The following is a 13753-nucleotide window of genomic DNA, read 5'->3' on the forward strand; positions in this document are numbered from 1 at the left end:
AATACAAAAGCTATGTTACACTAACAACATACCTTATGCTCATTTTAAAAATAAAAGTTAAGCATTAACATTAAAAAAAAGGCAGGCCTAAGTGAAGAGTCAGCAGTGCCGGGCATGGAAGCGGATCAACTCAACAAGCAGGTGCAGCACAACCTAGTGGTAGAGTCACACGTAGAACAGGCATGGCATGGCTGTATTTTTTGCCCAAAGTGGCAGACCCTTCAAGCCTTCAAGCCACAACACAATTTATTGCTTCACAAAACTTGCTTAATCTTCCTCCTCCCAGGCTCAGAGCAGCCTGAATTCCACCAGTGTTGCTGATGCATCCTTCTCCAACACTAATGCCATTACTGTTGAAAAAAAAATGATCCGCACTCCGGTTGTTGCTCTTAAAAATTCTTAATTTTATTAAATAGCCACAGTGAACAAATGCAGATTAAGTCAGTTGACATGTGTTTCAGCCTGTAAGTCCTTAGTCATAACCACTTTACAGACAAAACTTTAAATAAATAGTAGCTCTAAAGATCAGAGCTGTCAATCAAGACCCATTGTCTTGATTGACAGCAGGAAATTATTCGAAAAAAAGAATCATCTGCAGTACATATTAGGGTGATCCATGTATACGCCACCAATTTTCACACACCTTGCGGTGATGTACGTTTATGTGCATATATTCATACACGTATACACATATGCATAAGAAAACACAACATAAAATGAAAAACAAATAAAAAAAATAAAATAATGAAAATAATCCAGGTATGTGAAAAAAAAGTACCAGTTACTTACCGGTAACTGTCTCTCTGGGAAATCTTCCAGGACGGCACACCTGAGAGATGAGAGGCTCCTCCCTACAGGAAACACAATCAATCGACAGCTGTTTTAAGTCCCCACCCTTCCCCTTGATCCTCAGTTTGTAGAGAAGTAACTCCTGAACCAGGTTCACAAGGGAAATCATTCCTCATAGGTACTCACCTTCTAGTGTTCTAGAATTTTCCCTCCTCCAACGGGCGGGAAGTAGGCCTGCCGTCCTGGAAGATTTCCCAGAAAGACAGTTACCGGTAAGTCACTGGTATTTTTCTCAAGTCATCTTCCAGGACGGCACACCTGAGAGGATAAACAAGTACCTCAGGCCTACCTTAGGGTGGGGCCACTGCAAGACCCTCTTGGCGAACCTTGGCTCTGCAGTGAGCTTTAGCTCCACTCCATACGCTCATATGCTTGATGAAGGCATCTTAGCTGGATCATGCGGCTGATCTGCAGGTCTGCTCCACAGATGTTCCTGCCTTTTCCGCTTCAGATGCAGTATCTAGGTGAAATGGGCTCTTAAAAATGGAATCAGAAAACATGTTAAACTTGCAGGTTAGCAATGTTGCCTATCTCACACATCTAACAACCATGGCCTATTATGCCTGTAAGTGCTACTTAGAACCACTAAAAAGATAAATAAGAGACCTGTGTAAGACAAGGACACTACATTAATCAATAAGAGGGCCTGTCTTAACACTATCCTGTTGAGGGAAATAAAACTGCTTCCTTTTTATCTTTATGTCAGCAAAAGACTAAAGGGAAGCCTACTTAAGGGAAATGGATTAACAGAAGCTTGAACCCTGGGTTTAAGGCATGCCCAATCTATGTCCTTACTTACGCCTGAGAGCCTTCTTCAGGAGATTAAAGTCCCTAGCAGGAGTAGACTACCCATATTGCTATGTCTAGTTTTGCTAAAAGGGCAAAATGAAGGCCATGCACCGAGCCAAAACCTATTCGATCGTGTATACATCTTTATACTTCATCCTCAGGCCCTAATACTCCTCTGAACAGAACTCTCCAAGTTCTTACTAAACAGGGCGATTCATTATCCCCTTCCTCCAGTGTCCCATAACCCTACAGGGCTTCAACCCTAGGAAATGGTTCTGGCATCCCTGAATGCAAGTGGTCAAGGTTTTCTGACATGTGGCATCTGCAGCCCGAACTCCTGGCCCCTCCATGGAAAAGAAGGCTGAAATACAAAAAGGTGATACATGCATTATTAATATCACAAATAAAATGATCATAGATTGTGGGCACGGCACAATAGATTTAGACAGAAAGGACACAAGCATAGACAACAATGTTGTGTGCCTGAGTGTGACTAGCTAAACCAATATATCAAATATGGGAAGAGACCCAAATCTGAACCTCAACGTAGACAAACAGTCCTCATAGTTTGGTTTTCTGATGTGCTGCCAAGACTTAAAAACATTAAGACACAAGCAAACCCTAAATGCTGCGTATTTCTAAAGTGCAGCTAGCTAGGTCATAACTGATATATAAATACGGAAAGGACAGGAACCCCCTTTACTGTTGTGCTTTACCTATGTACAGCAAAACAAGGCTATAAATATAAAGACAGAAAGACCCAAACTTCTATGTTGTGTATTTCTGACAAACCACCACAGTTATAAGATTAATATGAACACCAACTCCCGTGTTGTGCATTTCTGCTATGCCACAGGGAAAAATATGGAACACAAGACAATCCTTTCTGTCATGCACTTCTGTAGTGTAGTTCAGATAGAACCAACACTGAGAAAGGACACAAGCAACCTGCAGCATTGTGTTTTTCTGAAACAGAAAGCGCCAACAAGCTTCAATCTTGAGTATTTCTGCTGTGCAACAACATAAAAGCAGACACTGAGGGAAAAGACAGACAGCCTTTACAGCTGCAATCTTTCTGGTCTGCTGCAAAATAAAACAATAATGCCATGATGAGTATTCCTGCTGTGTAGCAAAACCTCAATCAGAAGGGACAGATAAGTTTAGGGTTCCCACACCCGTGCGACCCAACCTGCAACTTGGGACTGCAAGACGCATGAGAAGTCATATACTATGGCTTCCAATGGGTACCATTTGTGTATGTGCGACACCAGCAGTCCCCGATTCCTGGATCCACAGACCTCAAGATTACACAGGTCGCAGGGAAAAAAAAAAAAGCAATTTTCAGGTCGAACAAGTAAGGGGTCCCCAATGCTGTGACTCCCTGGAGGATTGCAGCCAACAAACCCCTGCTGTGTATCCCTAAGATGCAGAAAGGTAGATCCATGAGAAACACTGCTCACTGCTGTGCCTGATATACAAACGATAAGGCAGTAAATATAGGACATACAGGACACAAACATTCAATCTTTGTGTATGTCTGATGTGTAGTAATATACCAATACTGAGCAGAGATGCAACCATCCTCAATGTGTCTCAGCTGAGCAGCAAAAACAAAATCAGAAAAAGACAAGCAACCTTCACTGCTGTGTCCTTTCTGATATGCAGCCAATAAGGCAGTATATGCAAGACATAAAAAGGACAGACAACCTTCAATCTTGTATATGTCTGATGTGCAACAATATAACAATTCTGAATAGAGATAGCACATCCATATTGAAGCGATTTGGCCTTGCGACTCAACATGTCAAATCGCATGGCTAAAAATCAGCACAACACCACTTTGTGGTGCTACATGGATTACCAAAGGCAGTATATGTACTACACCTGGCAGGGGTTCAATTTGTATTTCTGCTATGTAGCCCAACAAATTCGAACCATAAATTTTCACTGCTGCCTTTCTGATAAGGCAGTAATACAGGACACAAAACCTCACAGACCTTAATGCTGTATAAATCTGAAGTGCAACAATAAAAAACACTATGAATAGAGATAGCACATCCATATTGAAATGATTTGTCATGCGACTCAACATGTCAAATCGCATGTTTAAACTCGGCAGCCATTGCTGTTAATAGCACTGTCTGAATCAGCACAACGCCACGCAAATCAGGACCATCAGACTTCACTGCTGTCTTTCTGATAAGTAACCAACAAGGCAGTAAAACAGGACACAAAGCCCCACAGACAGACCTCAATCTTGTGTATGTCTGATGTGCAGCAATATAACCATTATGAGCAGAGATGTCACCAGACTCAATGATGTGCATTTCTGCTGTGCAACACAAAACCAGAAAGTACAGACCACCTACACTGTTGTATTTTTCTGATCTGTAGCCAAACAAAGCAGTACCTTTAGTATATAAAGGACAGCAAACAAGCTTCAGTGCAGTGCATTTCTGATGTACAGCAATATAGCCCTTATTAAGCAGAGATGTCACAAATCTCAATGTGTATTTCTGCTGTGCTACAAAAACATCCCAGCAAGCACAAACCTTCACTACTGAGGTCTACTGGTGTGCAGCCAATGAGGAGTCATGGTCTATCCCTTTATGAAATAACCAACAGGCAATTTATTTCATAGGCATAGCCTGGGCTGTAGATACTAAACCTTCACCACCAGTGAAGGAACAGATCCTAAAATGGTTGGACACCCTACTATTAGTAGTAGTTGTTGTCCTACCTTACCTCCATAGACTGAGCAAACGCTAGACAGCACATATCCAGATGGTGCTGATTAGCAACTAAAGTCTCAATGAGCCCAGCCCTAGAGACCAATTTAAGACCTCTCTAGAAGAGGTGGTTACCAGTTTAGCCTGGGAGGTAAATAGCTATTTGCAGGCTTCAAACAATCAATTATGTAGCTCTTGCATAGGTTTGCACAGAAAATCCTCAATTAAAAGGATGTAGGGAGCGATCTATGGTGAATCGCCTTTAGATCTGCCACTGAGTGGATTGTAGCCCAAACCAAAAAAAAAAAAAAAACTCTCTTCTTACCTCCTACACTATAATATAAACACAGTGTAAAGGTGGAGTGGGAGGTTGGAGCTTATGAAATTTAACTATAGCAGGCAACCCCCAAAAGGAGGATCTGTGACAAGGGAACCCCTACTGTGCCACACAGAAGCTTGGTCTCTGCCCATCCTTGAATGTTAGGTCAGCTTTTAAACATTGTGAAGCAACTTCAGATTCCTAGCAGCTGGGCTAATAGGGCCGGTAACCTAGTGCACCTGCTGACCAGGGGAGCTTCTGAATCCACCAACCACTGCCCAATTAATAACCTGTTCAGTGGTATACCTGGCCTGTAAGTAACTTTGTATCTACCAGGTCCCCTCTGTACGCTATATTCATCCCTACTAAATGTACCACAACTGGGCATGTAGGGAGAGGCTGGCAACCTACTGTTGCGATAACCACAGTGTCTCTGCTGTAAGAGGGAGCTGTGGTTGGTGGTTTTAGCAGTGGTGTCTGCGCTATTTGTATCCCGACCCCAGGTTCTGCACTGCACCAGTCAGTATATACACGGGGAAGGGGGAGCAATGGCCTACCTACCTCTTTCTCATCTGAGGTGGTTTAGGCATACTCGTTCCTCTGCACCACCTGTCCACCATACAGCTTCTCTGATGTAAGAGGGGCTGCAGCTGGTGTTTTTAGCAGAAGCTTAAGGGCTATTTGAATCCAGACCCCAGGTGAGATCTCAAATGCCCAGAAACCCTCTGGCTGGAATTGGGGATTTTGCAGCTAAATTCCCACGGCAAAAGGAAAGTAAAGTACTCACCATTGTCGTCTTCCTCTTTTTGCCACAGCCAGCGGGCTTGCTTTTCCATCCTTATGGTCCACACGCAAGGAGGATAGCCGCCAAAGTGCTCCCCCCCAACTGCTGTCCCCATAGGGAGGTGCCAGGTTAGGCTGTGTCCTGCACTGTACCAGTCAGTCTATATACATGGGGGGGGGGGGGGGGGGGCAATGCCTTCCATTCCTCATTCCCATCTTCATATCTGAGGTGGTTAAGGCAGACATCCACCATAGTAAACTGGTGCCTCCTCGCTCTAGAGAAAGGAGGATGTGGGCGCCTGCTCCTACTGACTCTCAGCCTTCCCTCCTGGGTAAGAACGCCGCCGCCATTTTCCCGAAGTTTGAAAATGACGCGGGTGCTTGTTGCCACGCCCTCTCCGGCAGCCCACGCGAGCTACCGGGGACCCATGAGTCGGGGACAAGATCCCCCTGGAAAGAACCGATGGCCAGCACCCCCGTCTGAACAACCACCTGTACAGGTAAGGAGGGGGAGACAGGATAATGGCCCCTGAAGTTCTGGGTACACCACTGTACCCAGGGTCCTTCAGCTCTCAGGGGGGCTCTTCCAATTTCTGCTGAGGAAAAGATAGGGGAACCCCCCAGGAAGGACAAGAATATCCTACCAGACCCAGAGGCTTCCCAGGCTTGTGGTCCGGCTCCCAGGGGGAGACCACCAGCCCCAGGCTTCGGGTCATTTGGAAAAAAAACAAACAGTTTCGCTGTGTAGGGAGAAACACAATCAAAAACTGAGGATCAAGGGGAAGGGTGGGGACTTAAAACAGCTGTCGATTGATTGTGTTTCCTGTAGGGAGGAGCCTCTCATCTCTCAGGTGTGCCGTCCTGGAAGATGACTTGAGAAAAGACCCCAGAGGAGAGAAAAGGAAAAACGAGAGGAAGTGCTAAAGAGAGGAATTCTTAATGCAAGTGCAAGCCCAGATCCCACCTCAAGTTTAACCCCTGAGGCGATTTATTTATTTTTTTTATCTAAAAATCCACCATGCTTCTCTTCCTAGTAGCCGCCGGCACACTCACGACCCAGTCTTGCCATCCTTTGATGGCTTCCATGACCGGGAACACCCTTTTAAAACAACATACTGATGTGGCATTGGTAACTAGGCCCTTGCCTATTTTCAGGGTACTCTGCTATTTACTATTCAAGCCCCAAGCAGGCCATACCCTGTCCGAGACTGAATCTATGGTTTGAGTGCTGCTAGTCTGGAGTCCCAACCACTAAGCCACTGTTGATACAATGTTTAGGATTTTCCTGGGAGGGTAGTAAGGCTGATGCTTTTCCATACATCCGTTTGGTAAGCTGGTGATGAGTGGTCGGGAAGGGTAGGCTTGCAAAATCAAGCCGGTGACCATTCCTTACCATCCCTAGAAAAAATTATTTTGAGGAGACCACTACCCGCTATGGGAGGAAGGCCTCCAATCTTCCTTCGGACTGTTTGGGATGACAAATCCATACATTTTGCCCCGCTTTTCTGACCCCAAGACCTCTTTGGAATGCGGTCTTTGTGACCCTGAATTCTCTCTGAGAGCGAGACTTATTCCTTGCTTGCTTCCCCATATTACACCAGATGGCAAAGAACTCTCACCCATCAGCCATCCGATCTAAACGGTTTCCAGACCAGGACCAAACCAAGCCCCCCATGAGAATCCCACAGAACTTAGCCTTGGATGCACTGTCCTACTGCTAAGCTTTAACTGAGATGACTAGGGCTGAGGATCTGGCAGACATATGCAATGAATCAGATGAGGCATTCGCACTATATGCCACCCCCCGTGAGAGCATGGGAAAGGACGACAAGATTGTCTCCGTCCTGTCCCTATGTGTGCATCCTCTTGTCCATGGGATCTCTACCAGGTAAGGTATGTATGCCTGGAAACCTGATAGAAGGCTGCGTCCAGTCATGGTACCCTATCGATAAGACCAGTGGGCAGGTGCAATACTCTGCTGAGCTGGCGGGGGGGCAGCCTGGGGCTGAACCCGACTGAAAATAGGGGCATGCTGGGGATTGCAGTTCCTCAGGCTCCCTGCAGAGGGAATGCTGGGCATTGCAGTTCCCTAGGCTCACCGCAGAGGGCATGCTGGGCATTGCAGTTCCTCAGGCTTACTGCACAAAGGGCATTGCAGTTCCTCAGTCCTACTGCACCAAGTGGGCATGCTGGGCACTGCAGTTCCTCAGACTTACTACACAAAGGGCATGCTGGGCACTGCAGTTCCTCAGGCTTACTGCACAAAGGGCATGCTGGGCACCGCTGTCCTCCAGCTCACTTTTAAAACCAAATGCAAGGCCATATTCCAAAGCAGAATGTCCCCAGGAGTGCCCCTAGGACCAAACGCCTCTAAGGTCCCAGTACCACCTCCCAACCCCCTCGACCACCAGAGGGGTCTACACCCATGGAGCTATCGAGTAAAAGGGAAAGGGAATGCCCACCCCAGGGTTCCTCTCACCTTAGTGGCTGGTGCTGGCATTATCAGGAGTAGTCTGGGCTGCAGACATCTCCCGCTGAGGATCGTGGTGTTCCCACCTTCCTGAGCTGCTTGCTGACATCTAAAGTGTTTGCAGGCTTGCTCCAGCCAGAGCCTAGCCCTCTCTCATAAACAGCAGCCCCGGCAGAAGTGCACGCCCCCACCGGACGTGACTTCACTACGTCGTCTGGTCCAGCTTCGAGCTCCCTCACTTGTCACACAGAATGCGATGAGGAACGGTGCACCACCGACAACACCCCCTTGGACAGAATGAGAACGGGACCCCCAAAGCTTCTTCCTCACCCTCAGGAGAAGCTGGGTTGGCTAAACAGCAGACCGAATGGTACCTACCCTAAGGCCCCGCCAACGAAAAATAGAGATAGGGAGAGCTTCTCTCCACAGTAAAAACTAGGGGTGCACCGAATGAGTTTTTTGGTGCAGAAACCGAAAATGAAAAATACACTAGGCCGAAAACCGAAACTGACTGATACCGAAAATTACTGTTTTTAAAAAATATTTTTATACAGGAGATGGTCAGAGACTGGGGACATGGTACAAGAGATGGCCAGAGACTGGGGTCATGGTACAAGAGCTCAATGCAGCCTCGCAAGTGCCCATCAGATGCAGCCAGCCAGTGTCCCCTGTGCAGCCAAGCCCAGCCTGCCAGTGTCCCCTGTGCAGCCAAGCCCAGCCTGCCAGTGTCCCCTGTGCAGCCAAGCCCAGCCTGCCAGTGTCCCCTGTGCAGCCAAGCCCAGCCTGCCAGTGTCCCCTGTGCAGCCAGTGTGTTCAGCGAGCTGCCACCTGTTTGATTACAGCGACGGGAACATCACAGCTTTCATTTCAATAGCTGTGTGTTCCCCGCTGTGCCCACCATCATATACAGCCCCTCCCACTTTTCCGGGTAACTTAGACAGATCACCCGTCCAATCCTGAGACGGGTGATATGTCTATCAAAGTGCCCGGACAAGGGGGGAGGGGCTGTATATGATGGCGCTCACGGCAGGGAACACACAGCTATTGAGATGAAAGCTGTGATGTTCCCAGTATCTTGTCGAATACTGTCCCCCATCAGGTAGTGCTCGCCCTATACTGTGCTTGCGCAGTACGGAGGACAAAGGAGACGCTGAAAGATTCCGAAGGTGAACAGCTGATCGTCCGCGCCTGCACACTGAGTCCAGGTTCAAGCCCCACCATCCAAGTGGACAAAGTTAGAATAAAAATATGCCGAGGGAAGAGAGGCCATGCCCGAACCGCGGCGAGTGAAGTGAGGGGCCGTTACAAAGCGGTGACCATTAAGTGCACAGGCGCCATGTGCAGCTGATGGTCAGCTGTTCAACTTTGGAGACTTTCAGCATCTCCTTGTCCTCCTTGCTGCGCAAGCGCTGTGCCTGCGCAGTACGGGGCGGATACTATCCAATGGAGGGGACCTTTCTATTCAGAGCACTGGCGCTGTAATCAAACAGGCGGTGGCTCTCCTCGCTATACGACAACCTTGTAATTGGCGGCACCGGGGGTGGAGCCCCACCCCATTTTCGGACATTTTTCTCTTTCGGCAAATTGCCGAAAACTGGAGTTAGTACTTACCGGTAACTCCTTTTCCGGTGGTCTTCCAGGACAGCCCTTGAGAGATGGAGCTCCTCCCATCGACACAGGAAACACATTGCCACAGTTCAAAAGGCGGTCCCTCAGGTCCCTGGTCAGTCATTCACCAAGAACCGAAGGATGGAACTGAAAAACATATAAACCATAACAGGTAATAACATTAGTACATCACTATAATCAAATAAAGGGTGGGATCGTGCTGTCCTGGAAGACCACCGGAAAAGGAGTTACCGGTAAGTACTAACTCCAGTTTTCCCAAGTGTTCTTCCAGGACAGCCCTTGAGAGGATCCCCAAGTACTTACCAGATTAGGGGGGGGACCACGGCCTGGAGGACTTTCCTCCCAAAGGCCTGATCCTGACTAGACATTAAGTCCAGTCGGTAATGCCTTGTAAAGGTGGAAAAGCTTGACCATGTGGCTGCTTTACATACCTGCTCCGGGGTGGCACCAGCTCTTTCTGCCCAGGATGCAGACAACGCTCTTGTGGAGTGAGCTTTAACACCCTCAGGAGGATCTCTATTCAAGGCCTTATACCCCTCTGCTATAGCTAGCCTAATCCATCTAGCTATGGTTACTTTTGAAGCTTTCTGTCCCCTACGCTGTCCGGAAAAAAAGGACAAAAAGGGAGTCTGAGATTCTGAATGGATTTGTTACTTTAAGGTATTCTAGAATACACCTCCTCACATCCAATAAATGAAAACGTTCCTCTTTCTCATTTGCTGCATTTTGACAAAATGAAGGGAGGACAATATCTTGGGACCTATGGAAGCTAGATGCTACCTTTGGTAAGAACCCAGGGTCTGTCTTTAGTATGACTGTCTTCTAGGATCTGTAGAAAAGGTTCCCTGATGGAAAGGGCTTGGATTTCACTGACCCTACGGGCTGAAGTGATTGCCACCAGGAGTACTGTTTAAATGTAATAAGCCTTAAGAAGGCCTCTGAGATAGGCTCAAAGGGTGACCCCAAGAAAGCTTTTAGTACAACTGCTAAATCCCAGGATGGGACTTTGGTGATTCTGACTGGCTTGCGTCTAGCGACTGCCTTACAGAATCTAGCGACAAAAGGATTTTCCTGTAAGCGTTCATCTAGGTACACACTTAAGGCAGCTATCTGTACCTTAATAGTACTTAGGGTTAAACCCTTGTTTACGCCTTCCTGTAAAAACTGTAGAATATTAGCCGTATTTATGTCACGGCTATTCAGCCAGCTATTAAATTTTTTCCAGACTTTTTTGTAAATAGCCCTCATGACTGGTTTGCGACTCTGTAGTAAGGTCGCAATTACCTCATCTGTCAGGCCCTTACTCTTTAAGATTTCCTCTTCAGTAACCACGCTGAAAGCTTCAGTGTGGCGACCTGTGGATGGTAAAGGGGTCCCTGCGACAGGAGGTCCTGTCTGTAGGGAAGCCTTAGAGGCGGACAATCTGTCAATTGTAGCAACGTTGTGAACCATGGTCTCCTGGGCCAAAAAGGTGCTACTAGAATCAAACAGGTTTTCTCCTTGAGGAATCTTGCTAGGACCCTCAGAATGAGATGAAGAGGGGGAAATGCATACGCCAGACTGAAAGTCCATGGAGTTTGCAAGGCATCTACAGCCAGGGGCTGATCTCCTGGGTTTAGCGAGAAAAAATTTGGAACTTTTGCATTCTTTTTGTTCGCAAAAAGGTCTACCTCTGGTTTTCCCCAGTGAGTTGTTATGAGATTGAATGCCTCTGGGTGTAAGGACCATTCTTGGTTCGAAATCTTTTGTCGACTCAAGAAGTCCGCCGTGTTGTTCAGTTCCCCTTTCAGGTGAACTGCAGAAATAGATTCCAGATTGGCTTCTGCCCACTGGAAAATGCGTCTGGCTACCAACATCAAACGAGGACTTTTGGTACCTCCTTGTTTGTTTATGTATGCTACAGCCGTCGTATTGTCTGAACGGACCTGTAGATGGTGACCCTGTATTGTGGGGTGAAAAGCTAGAACAGCTCTCAGGATTGCTGTTAGCTCTTTCCAATTGGAAGAGAAACATTTCTCTTCCGGGGTCCACTTGTCCTGGACCCAGTTTGAGCCGAGGTGGGCTCCCCAGCCCCAACTGCTCGCATCCGTTGTTAGTGTTGAAGTGATAGGAAGGACCCAATGAACCCCTTTGTTTAGGTTCTCCCTGTCCTTCCACCACCAGAGGGAGCGTTTTATCTTGAGGGGATCGATACCTCCTCCTCCAGATCTCTGCCCTTTAATTGTTCCAACAGAAATCCCTGAAGGTCTCTCTGGTGGAACCTGGCCCATTGTACGGCTGGAATGGCTGCCGTCATAAGACCTAAGACAGACATTACTTCCCTCACCATACATTTGGGGCTGCATTGAAGAAAAGATATTCTCTGCCACAGATTCAAAATCTTTTCTTCTGGCAGTATAATTTTCTGATCTACAGACTTGATCCAGTAACCCAGATACAGGATCTCCTGTGTTGGGGTTGTCTTGGATTTCTCCTGACTGACAATCCACCCTAATCGACTCAGGTTGAGTTGAGTCAATTCCAGATCCTGAGAAAGACTGAGTGTGCTGTTAGGAGCAGATCGTCTAGATAGGGGATAATTGAGACTGATTGAAGCCTCAGTGGAACTAAGGCCTCTCCGAGAACCTTGGTAAAGATTCTTGGGGAGGATGACAGACCGAAGGGGAGCGCTCTGCACTGAAAGTGGTAAACCTTTGTGTCTATCTGCACTGCCATCCGAAGGAATTTCTGGCATTCCTCCCTTATTGGAATATGCAGATAAGCATCCCTTAGATCCAGGGTCGCCATAAATATCTCTTTCTGCAGGAGATTCTTTATGGAATAAATGGACTCCATCCGGAATCTCTTGTAACGGATGGAGCGATTCAATGGTCGGAGGTTCATAATTAGCCTGAATCTCCCTGACGGCTTTTTTACCACAAAAATGTGCGAGTAAAAACCGTCTCCTTGTTCCTGAATAGGGACTGGTGTCAATACCTCTTGATCCACCATTTCCCCTATCAGTAAAGGTAAGGCCCTGGCCTTTTCTGAGTGACTTGGAAGCTTTGTCACCAGAAATTTGGAAGGAGGGCTGCTGTGGAATTCCAGCGCATGACCCCTTTTTATTATGTTTAAGACAAACTCGTTCGAGGTTGTCTCTTCCCATTGTGGAAGAAATTTGCTTAATCTTCCTCCCACAGGAACCCTGACGTCACTGGGGTTTGGGATCCTGATTGGGGCGGCTAAACAATATGCCCCCTTTTCCTTTCCCTTTATGTCCCGACCAATGTTTTTTGGGGGTTGAACTCTTCTCTGATTTAGAGGGTTCCTTAAAGGGACGAAAAATTTTTCTTTGAAAATTTTTCTTTTTTGCGGGAAAGGTTTTCTTTTTATCCGCCGTCCTTTCTAAGGCGGAGTCTAATTCAGGCCCAAAAACTAAGTCTCCTGTAAAAGGGACGCTGCACAGGCGGGTTTTAGACGCCGTGTCTCCCCCCCAAGTTTTCATCCATATTGACCTCCTAGCTGCCACTGAAAGTGCTGCTGACTTGGCCGTAAATTTTACGGAGTCCGTGGAGGCGTCAGAGATGAAACTGGTGGCCTTAAAAAGCATAGGGAAGGATTTCAGAAGCTCCCCCCTAGGAGTGCCTGCTTTTAAATGTTCCTGTAGTTGTGATAACCAGAACTCCAGGTTTCTAGCTACACAAGAAGTGGCTAGAGCTGGTTTTAAGCCTGCCATAGAGGCATCCCAGGCCCTCTTTAAGACAATGTCTGTTCTCCTGTCCATGGGATCTTTCAGATGGCCCATATCCTCAAAGGCCAGATCAGCTTGTTTTGAGATTTTGGACAGAGGGGCGTCTAGTTTAGGATTTTTATTCCAGACCGCCTCTGGGCTCTCATCAAAAGGGAACCTTCTCTTAAGGGATTTAGGAAAGAAAACCTTTTTATCTGGTTCTGACCACTCCTTAAGGACAAGGTCAGAAAGCACCTTATGTATAGGGAAAACCCTTGCTTTCTTTTTTCCCAGAGCCTCATACATCATATCATGTCTGGATAACTGAGTTTCTTCCTCCTCAATTTCCAGCGTGTCATAGATAGCCCCCATTAGCTCATCTACTTCCTCAAGAGACAATCTATACTTTGAGGCTTTGGATGTTGCTTGATCCTCTTCCTGATCGGAATCAGTGTCAGAGGAATCGGGGCTAATCA

This window comes from Lithobates pipiens, unplaced genomic scaffold (genome assembly GCF_037356315.1).
Source record: "Lithobates pipiens isolate NorthernLeopardFrog02 unplaced genomic scaffold, aLitPip1_a1.2 Scaffold_8, whole genome shotgun sequence".
NCBI lineage: Eukaryota > Metazoa > Chordata > Amphibia > Anura > Ranidae > Lithobates > Lithobates pipiens.